The 14,510-nt window shown below is 35.8% G+C and overlaps 1 protein-coding gene across 2 annotated transcripts in view; it reads left to right on the forward strand.

Annotated features, from left to right (window-relative positions):
* Positions 1 to 14,510, forward strand: part of ROCK1 (Rho associated coiled-coil containing protein kinase 1) — a 146,425-nt gene that overhangs the window by 20,110 nt on the left and 111,805 nt on the right. The gene's annotated exons all lie outside the window — the stretch shown is intronic.

A 14,510-nucleotide genomic window follows, 5' to 3' on the forward strand; every position in this document is an offset into this window, starting at 1 on the left:
AGAGATACAGTTTCTCTGCATTCTCATCAGCATTGGTATTGTAACTATTTTTCATATTAGTTGTAATGAATATATAGTGATATTTCATAATGACTTTAATTTACATTTATTTAATGGCTAATGATATTTAGCATCTTTTCATGAAGTTATTTGCCAGTCAGTACATCCTCTTTGGTGAAATGTCTGGCTATATCTTTCTCCCATTTTCTAATCAGATTTTGTTTTGTTTTTAACATCTTTATTGGAGTATAATTGCTTTACAATGGTGTGTTAGTTTCTGCTTTATAACAAAGAGAATCAGTTATACATATACATGTATCCCCATATCTCCTCCCTCTTGCGTCTCCCTCCCACCTTCCCTATCCCACCCCTCTAGGTGGTCACAAACCACTGAGCTGGTCTCCCTGTGCTATGCGGCTGCTTCCCACTAGCTATCTATTTTACATTTGGTAGTGTATATATGTCCATGCCACTCTCTCACTTTGTCCCAGCTTACCCTTCCCTCTCCCCGTGTCCTCAAGTCCATTCTCTATGTCTGCATCTTTATTCCTGTCCTGCCCATAGATTCTTCAGAACCAATTTTTTTTTTTTTTTTTTTTTTTTTAGATTCCATATATATGTGTTACCATACAGTATTTGTTTTTCTTTTTCTAACTTACTTCACTTTGTATGACAGACTCTGGGTCCATCCACCTCACTACAAATAACTCAGTTTTGTTTCTTTTTATGGCTGAGTAATATTCCATTGTATATATGTGCCACATCTTCTTTATCTGTTCATCTGTTGATGGACACTTAGGTTGCTTCCGTGTCCTGGTTTTTGTAAATAGAGCTGCAATGAACATTGTGATACATGACTCTTTTTGAATTATGGTTTTCTCATCATATATGCCCAGTAGTGGGATTGCTGGGTCGCATGGTAGTTCTATTTTTAGTTTTTTAAGGAACCTCCATACTGTTCTCCATGGTGGCTGTATCAATTTACATTCCCACCAGCAGTGCAAGAGGGTTCCCTTTTCTCCACACCCTCTCCAGCATTTATTGTTTGTAGATTTTTTGATGATGGCCATTCTGAATGGTGTAAGGTGATACCTTATTGTAGTTTTGATTTGCATTTCTCTAATGATGAGTTATGAGTGATCTTGAGCATCGTTCCATGTGTTTGTTGGCAATTTGTATATCTTCTTTGTAGAAATGTCTATTTAGGTCTTCTGCCCATTTTTGGATTGGGTTGTTTGTCTTTTTGATATCGAGCTGCATGAGCTGCTTGTAGATTTTGGAGATTTGTCAGTTGCTCAGATTGTTTTTTATTGTTGAGTTTTGAGAGTTATTCAATTATTCTAATATATATGGTTTGCAAAAGATTTTCCCCAGTATTTGGCTTGTCTTTTCATCCTTTTACCTGGATCTTTTGCAGAGCAAAAGTTATTTTTGACAAAATCCAATTTATCAAAAATTTTTTAGATTTTTAAAATACATTTTGTGTCATGTTTCAGAAGCTTTCACTAAGTTGTAGTTCTCAAAGATTTTACCCTGTTTTCCTAAACACTTTAACATTTAAATGAGTGATCCAATTTGAGTTAATTTTTGTGTGAGGTGTGAAGTTTAGATTGAGATTCATTTTTTTAATGGATATCCAATTCTCCAAAACCATTTATTGAAAAGACTACCTTCCTCCATTGAATTGCTTTTGTACCTTGTCAAAAATCATTTGGCTATACTTGTGTGGGTCTGTTTCTTGGTTTTCTGTTCTGTTCCATTGATCTATACAGTTGGCCCACTGTATCCACAATTTCCACATCCACAGATTCAACCAACTGCAGACAGAAAACAGTCTGGGAAAAAAAATCCAGAAAGTTTCAAAAAGCAAAACTTGTATTTGCCTGTAGTCAGCAGTTATTTACATAACATTTACATTGTAATTGCAACTATTTACATAGCATTTTCATTGTATTAGGTATTATAAGTAATCTAGAGATGATTTAAAGTATAGGGGAGGATGTGTGGATAATATATACAAAGGCTATGCTTTTTTTTTTTTCTTTTTGCCGCACCGTGCAGCTTGCAGGATCTTAGTTTCCTGACTGGATCGAACCGGGCTCCAGCAGTGAAAGCACCAAGTCCTAACCACTGGACTACCAGGGAATTCCACTGTGCCATTTTATTTAACGGACTTGAGCATCTTTGGATTTAGGTATTTGCAGGGGTCCTAGAAACAATCCCCCAGAGATGCCAAGGGAGTACTGTATGTGTGTCCTTCCATGAGTAGCACACACTGTCTTGATTATTGTAGCTGTGTAGGTCTTAAACTTGGGTACAGTTATTCCTACACATTATTCTTTCTCAAAATTGTTTTAGCTTTTCTAGTTTCTTAGCTTTTCCATATAAATTTTAGAACAATCTTGCCTATATCTACAACATGTACAAAAACTCTTGCTGGGATTTGATAGGAATTGTGTTAAACCTATACGTCAGTATTGGGAGGATTGATGTCTTTACTATTTTGAGTCTTCCAATCCATGAACACCATATGTCTCTCCATTTATTTAGATCTTTTAAAAATTTCTTTCGTCAGTATTTTGTAGTTTTCAGCATAAATTCTATATTTGCTTTGTTAGATTTATTCCTAAATATTCTTTTTTTATCTGAGTAAATGTAAATGGCATTGCGTTTTTAATTTTAGTTTCTTCATGTTCATTGCTAATATACAGAAATACAGTTGTTTTTGAATGTTGATCTTATATCTTATGACCTTGTGGAACTCACTTATTAGTTCTAGGTGTTTTTTGTTTATTTTTGTGCTGTAGCTTCCTTGTGATTTTCCTCATAGACAATAATACCATCTGTAAATATGGACAATTTTATTTCTTCTTTTCTGATATGTGTGCCTTTTATTTCCCTTACTTTATTGAGCTGGCTGTGAGTTCCAGTGCTATGTTAAATTAAGAGTGTGAGAAAGGACATCCTTGCCTTGTTCTTGATTTTTGATATGAGGGATATCATAGATTTTTGCCATTAAGTATGATATTAGTTTCAGGTTTTTTTGTAGATGTTCTTTATAAGTTGAGGAAGTTCACCTCTATTTCTGGTTTTCTGAGAATTTTTCTCATGAATAGGAGTTGGATTTTGTCAAATACTTTTTATGCATCTGTTAATATCATGTGATTTTTCTTCTTTAGCTTGTTCATATAGTAAATTATATATGAAGAGAACTTTTAAGATATACTCTCTTAGCAGCTTTCAAATATTCAACACAGTATTGTTAACTGTAGTCACTGCTGTACATTACATCCCCAGGACTTACTCATCTTATACTGGAAGTCCAAGCCCTTATTTTACAACTAAGACCTCTTTCCATTCTAGTCCAGTATCCCTTCTTAGAGCAGCTAATGACTATTGTCATTGCCTGTGTGTGTGTGTGTGTGTGTGTGTGTGTGAGTGTTGGAATGTGAACGGACGCCAGCCATCACTGTGGTAGAAGATGGAAGCCTCTTCAGGCTTGAGTCATTCTTGGCTCAGGGGTCTTCACATAATGAGGTTACTATCACACAAGCTGGAGAGGCTTCAAAGGAAAGAATTTCCAGTCATAAGTCTGAGAGCTTTGGTACACAGGTAGATGCCACTGATTTTATCCTGGGCAACTTACGATGTAATCTTATGTTCCAGAATTAGAATTTAACAATGAAGGTTCATCATATTCTTCCAACCAAATGGGGGAAACAGGCTTCTTTACCTATTATGCTTTTGTGTGTATTTCTTTGTATAGCTTTTTTATTTGGTTACTCTACGTATTCAATTAGACATATATAACTTACCACATTTGATTGGTGTTGACATTTTATTAGTTCGAGTGAAGGGTAGAGTTATCTTCTTTATGTTCCTTTACCGTCCTAGTATATAATATATTCATCTTTAATGTCTTTTTATATGAGAAACAATGAGAAACAGTCAGGTCATATTAAAATTTTTTGCTTCAACTTTCAAGAGAATGAAAGTGTGTTGTATTTTCCTGTATTTTTACTTTTTCATTCATTCTTCCTCTTATCCCAAGATTCTTTCTTTTATCGTTTTCTATTTGAAGAATTTCCTTTAATATTGTATGTCAGCTACATTGTTTTAGAATAGGTCTGCTTGTCACAAATCAGTTTTTTGTCATCTGAGATTATCTTGTTTGTTTTTTTTTTTGGATATAGAATTCTACTTTGACAGGTTTTTGTTGTTGGTTTGGATTTCTTTGGATATATCCTGTTAGGTTCTTCAATCTAGAGGTTTATGTCTTTTGCCAAATGTAGGGAATTTTTAGCCTTCATTTATTTCAGTCTTTTTTAGTCCCATTATCTTTTCTCCTTCTGGACCTCCAGTGATATTAAATCTTTTGTTATGATTACCCAGGTCTCTGAGTCTCTGTTCATTCTTTTTTTTCCCACCATGATCAAGGTCTAGTTTTATGAAAATTTGTGTAGGAACTTTAAAAAGATAACAGCGAGCTGTTTACTTTTATTTTAAACAATATTATTTTATTTTTTAATTAAACAGCAAAATATAATCATTCTGAAAAATTATACTACGTTGTAACTATATGTGCTGATTAGGGTGACATGAAGCACACATGGCAAGTGAGTCATTTTGCTGCCTTTGAAGGGAAACATTGCTTTACATCCCTTTCCTCTTTATTAAATAGTCAAGATCACACACTGGTGTTTATTAAAATAACCAATAGATTTGGCTCTTTGACGAGTACCAACCTAATGGTAACAAGGACTCAAAAATGAAGATTCCCCAAGCCATTTCTACGACTCAATAAAAGGCTTTAGACTGGGAGGGGAAAGTGCATTTCATTTTTTATTAGTCAAATATAGTTGGCTGGAAATCAGCTTGTTTTTCTCACTTTCATTTACAAATTTGATGAGCTGGTTTTTTTGAAAAATGTTTTTATACTACTGCTAACTAAACATATGACGTGCTTTATTTTTCCCCAAAGAAACGCATCAGACACTTGAAGGAAAAATTTGAAAAATAAACTCTCTCCCCCAAAACAAAATCGAACCACCTGAACTTTTTCAGTTATTCATGCCAACACAAAGTCTAGCTTGTGTTCACCCATACCTATAAACTGTTAAAGTGATAGGGAGGCAGATCCTCTTTGAAATTATCCATGAGTATATTTCTGTGACTTCTTAGGATATATCAGTTTCTTACAATACAACAGACCTATGTGGTAGTTATTGTTGTTATCCTTACTTTACAGATGAGAACATTGAGGCTGTGAAGGGTTAGATAACTTGCTTAAGATCACGGTGACTATTAAGTGTTCTAGATTGGAATATGACTCCGTGCCCTTTTGACAGGATACTGATTATATAGAAGTCTTTTTCTTTTTTATAAGGTTGATGTATCAACTTTGTATCTTAATTCTGTCCTCCCTTACATTTTTTTTGGAACCTCACTTAATCATTTTTATTCTATAAAAATATGTCTCTTCTACCTAAAAGTATTTCATCAAATATAGGTTTTAAATCATGCAAGCTTCTAATCTTTCTCATTTCTTTTGGCCATTATTTCATTTGTTCCTTTTCCATTAACTTTTCTACCCATTATAAGCTGGTTTATGCCCCTTCCACTCTGAGAAGCATTCTATTTAAGGTTGATACTGACCTTTAAATGAAGAATTTCCCAAAGAGTCTCACTCCAGCTTCTCTGGGCCTAGATGGTCTATTGTATGTCTCTACCATAATCTCTTGCCTCAGGAGTCTGTGGGGTTTATAGTTGTCACGTAGCTTTTATGAGCTGTGACCCCACTGCTTTGTCTACCTGTATTCTTAGTTACACAAAACAGAAAGGTCCTTGCCTTGGTCCTTCAGGCATCCCCCAGATGGGTTAAAACAGACATACATAATAGTTTACAAATACGGTCTTACTCTGCTCCCTCAGGTTCAAGGTGGGGGAAGTGGGAACCAATCTGTTACCTACTCAAGACCAAGACCACCCCCACTCCAGGAGAGAGTGGGGTAACAGTGAGTAAACATGTCACAAAACTTTCCTACCATTTGAATATGGCTTTTACTTGATTGGATATTTGCTTGATTGCTCTTAACCGTTGTTTTCCTGAGCTCTTACAAAGTTGGTTCAGAGAGCTTCTGGGTTTTTTTCACATTTCTTTAGGGGAATGAGAGTTTGGAGTTTCCTAGTCTGCCATTTTGCTGATGTCCAATAGTGAGTTTTTTAAAAAGTTGTGGCAAAATATATATAACGTGAAACTTATTTTAATTACTTCTGAGTGTACAGTTCAGTGGCATTATATTGTTGTACAACTATTATCAATGACATTTTAATCACAAATTATTTGCCTCCTTTTGCATTTTTCATTCTAGTTGACCTCATGGTGGCATTTTGCTTTGCTCTTAAGTTACTTCTAGAGTTAGTTCAGCTTTCATGATGCTATTATATCTCCCTTCCCCACCTCTCTTATTGCTCATTGGTCATGTTTGCTCTGCTTATCTCTCAGATGTTAATGTTTCCCAGGACGCTATTGTTCACTCTTTTTCCATTTTCCCCTTTGTTTACACTTGTTGGGTAATTACATCTGTTATCGTGGATTTCAGTGTATTCTCATGACTTCCAAATCTGTATCACAGTCCAGTCTCTCTGTTGGACTCAAAACTCATATTTTTAACTGCCATCTAGTTATCCATAAAATGGCAGCTATCCTACAGGGACCTCAAATTCAGTATATCTAACATCTTTATCTTTTCTCTCCAGATTGTATTCTCTGCCTTGGTTAATGAAGTCACTATCTTCTTACCTAAACTAGAAGATAGATAGTCATTCTTATAATTATATAATCATTCTTAATCCTTCCTGTCCCTCTTTCAGTCATTCATCAGGTTCTTTTGCTTCTAGTCCTCCATTCCTATTGCCCTAGTTTAGTTCAGACTTGTATTGATATCTTCCTATGCTTGTATTACCACAGTATCCTCCTAATTGCTTCCTTTTCCACCTGTCTCTTCCTGTTCTAATCCGCTGTCTTTATCATTGTCAGACTTTGATAAAATAAAAAACAGTCATGTCACTCTTCGTCTCCCCAAAATTCCTGTGGTTCCAAGTGGGTATCATAAGATAAATACTGAAATTCTTAGCATGGTATGTTATACCTTTAATACACATTCTGTAATCCATCTTCAGAGTATTGTTTCCTGTACCTCCTCCTTCTCACCCTATGGGACCAGAGCATCCTACTCTCATTCTCTAAACTTTTCTTGCTTTTCTTCTCTCTAGATTGCCTTGCCCCACCTCCATCTTACTCTTTCTGAATTCTCTTCTTTAAAGATCAGCTCAAACAAATGGAACCTAATTAAACTTAAAAGCTTTTGCACAGCAAAGGAAACCATAAAAAAAAAACGAGAAGACAACCTACGGATTGGAAGAAAATAGATTAATTTCCAAAATATACAAACAGCTCATACAGCTTAATATCAAGAAAACAAACAATCCAATCAAAAAGTGGGCAGAAGGGACTTCTTGGTGACGCAGTGGTTAAGAATTCGCCTGCCAATGCAGGGGAAACGGGTTCGAGCCCTGGTTCAGGAAGACCCTGCATACCGTGGAGCAACTAGGCCCATGCACCACAACTGCTGAGCCTGCGCTCTAGAGCCCATGAGCCACAACTACTGAGCCCACGTGCCACAACTACTGAAGCCCACACACCTAGAGCCTGTGCTCTGCAACAAGAGAAGCCACCACAATGAGAAGCCCATGCATTGCAACGAAGAGTAGCCACCACTCGCCGCAACTAGAGAAAGCCTGCGTGCAGCAACGAAGACCCAAAGCAGCCAAAAGTAAATAAATAAATAAATAAATTTAAAAAAAAATGGGCAGAAGACATACAGAGGGCCAATAGGCACATAAAAAGATGCCCAGCATTGCTGATTATTAGAGAAATGCAAATTAAAACTACAATGAGGTATATTCTCACACTGGTCAAAATGGCCATCATTGAAAAGTCTACAAATAATAAATGCTGGAGAGGGTGTGGAGAAAAATGAACCCTCTTTACGCTGTTGGTGGGAATGTAAATTGGTGTAACCACTATGGAGAACAGTATGGAGATTCCTCAAAAAAACTAAAAATAGAGTTACCATATGATCCTGCAATCCCACTCCTGGGCATATATCCAGAGAAAACTCTAATTGGAAAGGATACATGCACCCCAGTGTTCATAGCAGCACTATGTACAATAGCCAAGACATGGAAGCAACCTAAATGTCCATCGACAGATGAATGGATAAAGAAGATGTGGTATATATATATCAGTACAATTGAATATTACTCAGCCATAAAAAACAATGAAATACCTAGATATTATCATATTAAGTGAAGTAAATCAGACAGAGAAGGACAAATATCATATGATATCACTTATATGTGGAATCTTAAAAAATAATACAAATGGACTTATTTACAAAACAGACTCACAGACATAGAAAACAAACTTATGGTTACCAAAGGAGATTGGGGAGTGGAGATAAATTAGGAGTTTGGGATTAACTCATACTACTTTATATAAAATGGATAAACAACAAGCACAGGGAACTATATTCAATATCTTGTAACAACTTATAATGGAAAAGAATGTGAAAAAGAATAGACAGATAGATATAAGTATAACTGCATCACTGCTGTACACCTGAAAGTAACACAACATTGTAAATTAACTATACTTCAATATAAAATATGGTTAAAGAGAAAAAAAATCAACTCATATTTCATCTCTTTTATGAAGCCCCAATTGATTAAGCAGTCCTTTCTCTGTGTAGTATCTACTTTGTAACACTGAGGATCCTGTATTATTTACTGTATTATGAGGATCCTGTATTATTTACCAGTGAACTTGCAGAGACAGGAAGTATTTTACTATTACTATCTTCATTATTATTACTATTACTATCCCTGTTTTCCTACAGAGGAGGAGGCTGACTTAAATAATTACAATGTAACAAGTACGGTAATTCCTAAATAGGAAGCACATAGGTGTTTTATTTTTTAACATTTTCTCAGAGTGTTGGGGAAGGCAGCACAAACATTTGAGGCAGTCTAAACATAAATATTCACATCCCAGCTGGAGAAAAGAGCAGGTGCAAAGGCAGTGGGATAGAGTGAGCATGGGCCATTTGGGAGATGACTGGTAGCACACTGTGGCTCAAGCCTAGATATATGTATGTACAGAATATGAGGGTGGAGAGGTATAGTTTGAGATTGATTGGGAAGAGCCACTGTATGTTTTACTAAGTATTTGGAATACTTAATTTTTTGTACTATAATTGTCCTAGGGAATATTGGCATGTATGTAGTAATGTCACATTGATTAAACAGATTTTAATTGTATTTAATATCAGAAGTTGTTAAAATTCCCTGAGGAAAATCTGTTTCCATTTTCATATCAGTGATTTAATTTTGAGAAATTTCTTATCTCTTTACCTAACAAAGAGATTAACATGGACCCAAAATATTTTCTTCAAATGGTACATCCTCTGTCATCAAACATTTGACAGCAGTCAAAAAAAAAAGAACAAAAGTCAGCCTATTTTAGAAGCAGTTTGGTTTTCAGAAACCCTGTTCCCCCCCCGCCATGTTTATTTATTTATTTGGCTGCGTCGGGTCTTAGTTGCGGCATGCGGTGGGGAGGGGTCTTTTCGTTGCAGCGCATGGGCTTCTCTAGTTATGTTGCACGGGCTTAGTTGCCCCACGGCATGTGGGATCTTAGTTCCCTGACCAGGGATCGAACATGTGTCCCCTGCATTGGAAGGCGGATTCTTAACTGCTGGACCACCAGGGAAGTCCCAGAAGCCCTGGTTTTACTGCCATAGTTTTAATGGATTTTTTTTTTCAGTTTCTCAAAAAATATTTCTTATTTAGAAATAAGTAACAATTTTGATTTTGAAATTTTACAAATTCAAAAAACAAATTGATGCTTTTTATACATATTTGCCTTTCCTAGTGCCATTATAGTCTCATACCTTATAACAAATGTATTATTACTAATGGATCTAATCCTAAATGATATTTTACACAGGAATCTTACTTTTGTAATTTAAAACTATCCAGAGACTAAAGTTTGCAGAGGTGTTCAGTTGAATAATTTTCTTCTGTTTCTCCTTTGCTTAAACTCTGTTGTGAGATAACACAACTGGTGCTTTCCCCCCTCCTAATACCAGCACTTCTTAAGAAATGTGAAATGTCCATTCTTTAGAGATTCTTGTAAAATGTTATACTTGTCATTAATTATGCCTGCCTTTGTGTGTTTATGTGAAAATACTTCTCTAGTGTGACTAGCTTCTTTCAAAATACACTGCTATAACTGGCCTACTATCATTTTTCAAATATAAGTAGCAAAGAATTTAATTATTGTAATTCTTTGACATTGATTGACTCCTCCTACGTTTTTCTCCTCTGTAATTCTTATACTGATGATTAAGCTATATGATGGACATGTGAAAGTAGAGGGTACCTTTCCTTCCTGCATAAATCTTAAAATTGAGTGAAGGAGCAGTGGGACTACGTGCTTTGACTGCCATTCCTTGTGAATTGTTTTTGCACTTGGAAGAATGTTAATTTCTATTAAGGTCCTGAATTCTCATACTAGAATATGGACTTTAGGAAGTGGGAAGTCTTATTCTCCATTATTTTAGAGAACTTCAGAGTGTTGAATAGAAGTCAGGATTCCTTGGCCCACTTTGTGGTTGGATATGGACATTTCTTACCTTGTGTAGCTTCTCTACTTCATTAAAAGTGGAAGCCTGCATCCCTCTCCCCAACCCCAGTGTTTTGACTCCCCTTAGCCTCTGTTGGTATATGCCTTAGATTATGCTAGAAGAATACCTTCTTCCCCATTTTATTTCTCTGATAAAAGGCATATAATTTTTACTTATGAGTGTTACTGAAAAGCCATATACCGTCTCCTACGTTTGTAAAATTAAAGTGTATGGTGATAGGTCCAGACACCTAGTGACCATAAACAGTTAGCGGAGGCAGGTGGTTTTCCATTAACAAATGCATGATTGAATTCTTGGTCAAGCAAAAGTCAGATGCCTTACGTAAAAAACAAAAAAATTTTAGTTATATATGGGATTACTACATTGGGAACAGTTTAACATCATGACCTGCGATTTACTCTTAAGGTTTTATGACCACATGATTAAAATATCTGTTTTCTCTTTATGTCATTTCTATCAGTAGTGAGACTAACTTGTAGAACTTTCAAATGTCATCTAGAGAAATAAAGGAAAGAGTGGGAAGTGGGACTGTTTAATGGTCAAACACTTCATACACTTCACTCATTTAACTCTCACAAATCCTTTCTGAGTTGTAGTTAGTTATTCCCATTTTACAAAAGAGAAAATGGAGGCTCGGGAAGGTTATGTGACTTGTCCTTCCAACAGTAATATGTAAATATACTGTTTATTTTTTTAATTTAAAATGTTTTATTTTTTCATGGTTGAATTCTTTTGACCCATCTGGAATTCACTTAATTATTAATATGAATCAAAAATCATTCTTCTCCCATAGTGCCATACAGTTATACAAACAACATTTACCAAAGAGTGACACTTTTTGTCAGCCCCGTCTTGCCCCTGATCTCACTATTTGAATGGATGATCCTCTCAGTGCAATAAGTCCTATAGCTCCTACATCGATTCAGTGGCATTTAATGAACTCTTACTGTGTATTTCAGGATGCTTTTAGTCACAAGAAATAGAAGATCCAATGTAAATTGAGTTAAGCCATAAGGAAAAAGTATTATCTCGAGAAAGCATGGGATGAATAGGTTCCAGAGTAGATTAATTCAGTGGTTCAACAAACATCATCAGAGAGCCAGGTTCTTTCCATCTTTTGTCTCTGTCATCCTCATTGTGTTTGGCTTTTTCTCCTGCCAACCTCCCTTGAGGCCCCAAGGTGGCTGCTGTTGTTTAAGGTGTCACATACAGATACAACAGTTTCTCATGAAAGGAGAGACTATGTCTGACGTGTATCTCTTTCAAGAGAGAAGAAACTTTACCCAGAAACCTTTCTATAGGTTTTTCCCTCATGTTACATGTGTCAGATTATTACCATGTTCCTGTACTTAAGCTGAACACTGGCAAGAGTAATAGGCCTCCATGTTTAGCTTAGATTAGACTAATCAGAAGTGACCTCCTGGAGTTGGGGAAGGTCTCTCCCTTCTTGGATGCTTGTAGTCTCATGGAGGAGGGTGGATAGCCCAAACAAAATCAAAGTTGAATGAGGAAAGTAGAAGGGGGAAATAATTGTTGGGGTAGGAGAGCCAACAGTGCCTGCCATGCTGTGAGTAAAACGTGTTGCTCAGTTCTGGGGCTTAGCTTACTCACAGCATCTGAAATTAGCTGTGAAGATTAAAGTAAAAAATAACTCTAATACAGGAGAACTGTTAGATTTAATAGGTAGTTTAGGGAAGGTCATGCAGAAGAGGTAATAGTGGTGTATTAGGGAAAACGTAGTATTTTGAGCCAGAACACTAGGTTTGAGTCCTAACCAGTGTACTTTCTAGTTTTAATTAGAAGAATGACTTGTGATTTTCTATTAAATTTTGAACAGTACATCTTGGATTTAAATATACATGTTTATTCTCAATTCCTAACTTCATTTTAAAGAGCTTCAGGATTTTTAAATCATGTTTTTATCATGGTCATGTTATTTCTATAATGACTAGACTTAAGAGTTCATATTTTGATTATAACACAGCTTACTAACTAACTGTGTGGCATTGGACAAGTCAGTTAATATTTCTGATTGTTATTTGCCTTAGCTATGAAATGAGGTGGTTAAACACGTTATTTTTTGAGGTTCTTTTCTGTCTAACATTTAGTAATTAAAAAAAACTTATTTGGAATAAAATTGGAGGCAGTTGTTTTCGGTATATTTACTGAAGAGAGCGTGTTGTAAGTAAAATTTAATACACATTTCCCTCACATTTTTTTTTTTTTTTTTTTTTTTTTTTTGCGGTGCGCGGGCCTCTCACTGTTGTGGCCTCTCCCGTTGCGGAGCACAGGCTCCGGATGCGCAGGCCCAGCGGCCATGGCTCACGGGCCCAGCCACTCCGCGGCACATGGGATCCTCCCGGACTGGGGCACGAACCCATGTCCCCTGCATCGGCAGGCGGACTCCCAACCACTGCGCCACCAGGGAAGCCCTTTCCCTCACTTTTTAATGTTTTATTTGATACTAGAAAACAATATAAGCTGTTACAAATTTAGGTGTTCTGAACCTTTTAAAACTGGGAAGTGTCTTTGGAAGTAGATGTGTACTAAGAGCTCTTAAAATAATAGTTATTATAAGATATAATAATATGTTGATTTTATTGCATTATGCCTACTTGCATTTCCCAGACGACTTTATCAAAATTCAGCCTAAAATTGTGTAGCTAATATTATTTGTACTACTCTATAATCGGTATAATTTTTTGGAGTGACACGATGCAGTGAAACTTAGTATCTAATCTAAGAACAGTATTATTTCTTGAGTAATATAATGCCTTTGCTGTGGAGCATAAAAATCATTGGTTTAATGTACATTTTATGCACACTTGTTCAGGACATTTTGCTAGGTGCTGTGGGAGAAAATGAGATTTAACTGTGGTTTCTGCCTCAAAGAACTTAAAACCTAGTCAAATGGGTGTGTATATATATATTTAATTTACCTTTTCCTAGAAAATAGTGAGTTCATATATTTATTGATTGGTTTTCAGTTTAGAATAGACCAAGTAAAGGTTCTTGTCTCTTTATTGTAAAAATAATTAACAGAACTATTCAAATGGTTTATAAGACTCTAAGAAATGTATCTCAAGGATAGATGAACTTTCTCTAGTGGAGGAACTTTTTCTTCAGATCTGTACAAACCTCTGAATTCTGAAAAGCCAGTGATAGGGTGGGTTGGTCTCTTCAAGCAGTCAACAACATTGGTATTACTAGTCATCTTCTCCATGGTCAGTTTCCAGCCTAAGCAATGATATATTTTAAAACCTATTAAGATTTGACTGGGCTTTTTGGTTTCCTAGGGAAATATTTTAAGTACTCTGAAATAGCTGAGTTACTCACACCTTTGGCTTAATACAAAGTATATATCCCCTGGCTTTGATTTCTCCTTCAACCTCTTATGAACATGACTGTACATGGTTTCCAGAAGGTGTGTTTTCCTTTGCTGCTTCTGTTTTTATATTGTAGCAAACTAAATTTCCCCAGTTAAATAAAATGAAGATTACTTGGGATTATCTGAATGTTTCCTCTGCTCCTACCACATGACAAGGTATAATCTGAATAGATGCATTCCCATTTCAACACTGATTGGTACACCTTCACATAGCCCTGCACTTGCTTAGATAATATTTAAATATCCCTGTAAAAGTGAAAGCCCGTAATTGTCCTTTACTAATAGTTGCTTTAGAAAGTGCTTCAAAGAAAGAAATAGAACTGTTATGAAAACCCAATATATTTATAAAAAAC

The sequence above is a fragment of the Leucopleurus acutus genome (genome assembly GCF_964270905.1).
Source record: "Leucopleurus acutus genome assembly, chromosome: 13".
In the NCBI taxonomy this organism is placed as follows: domain Eukaryota; kingdom Metazoa; phylum Chordata; class Mammalia; order Artiodactyla; family Delphinidae; genus Leucopleurus; species Leucopleurus acutus.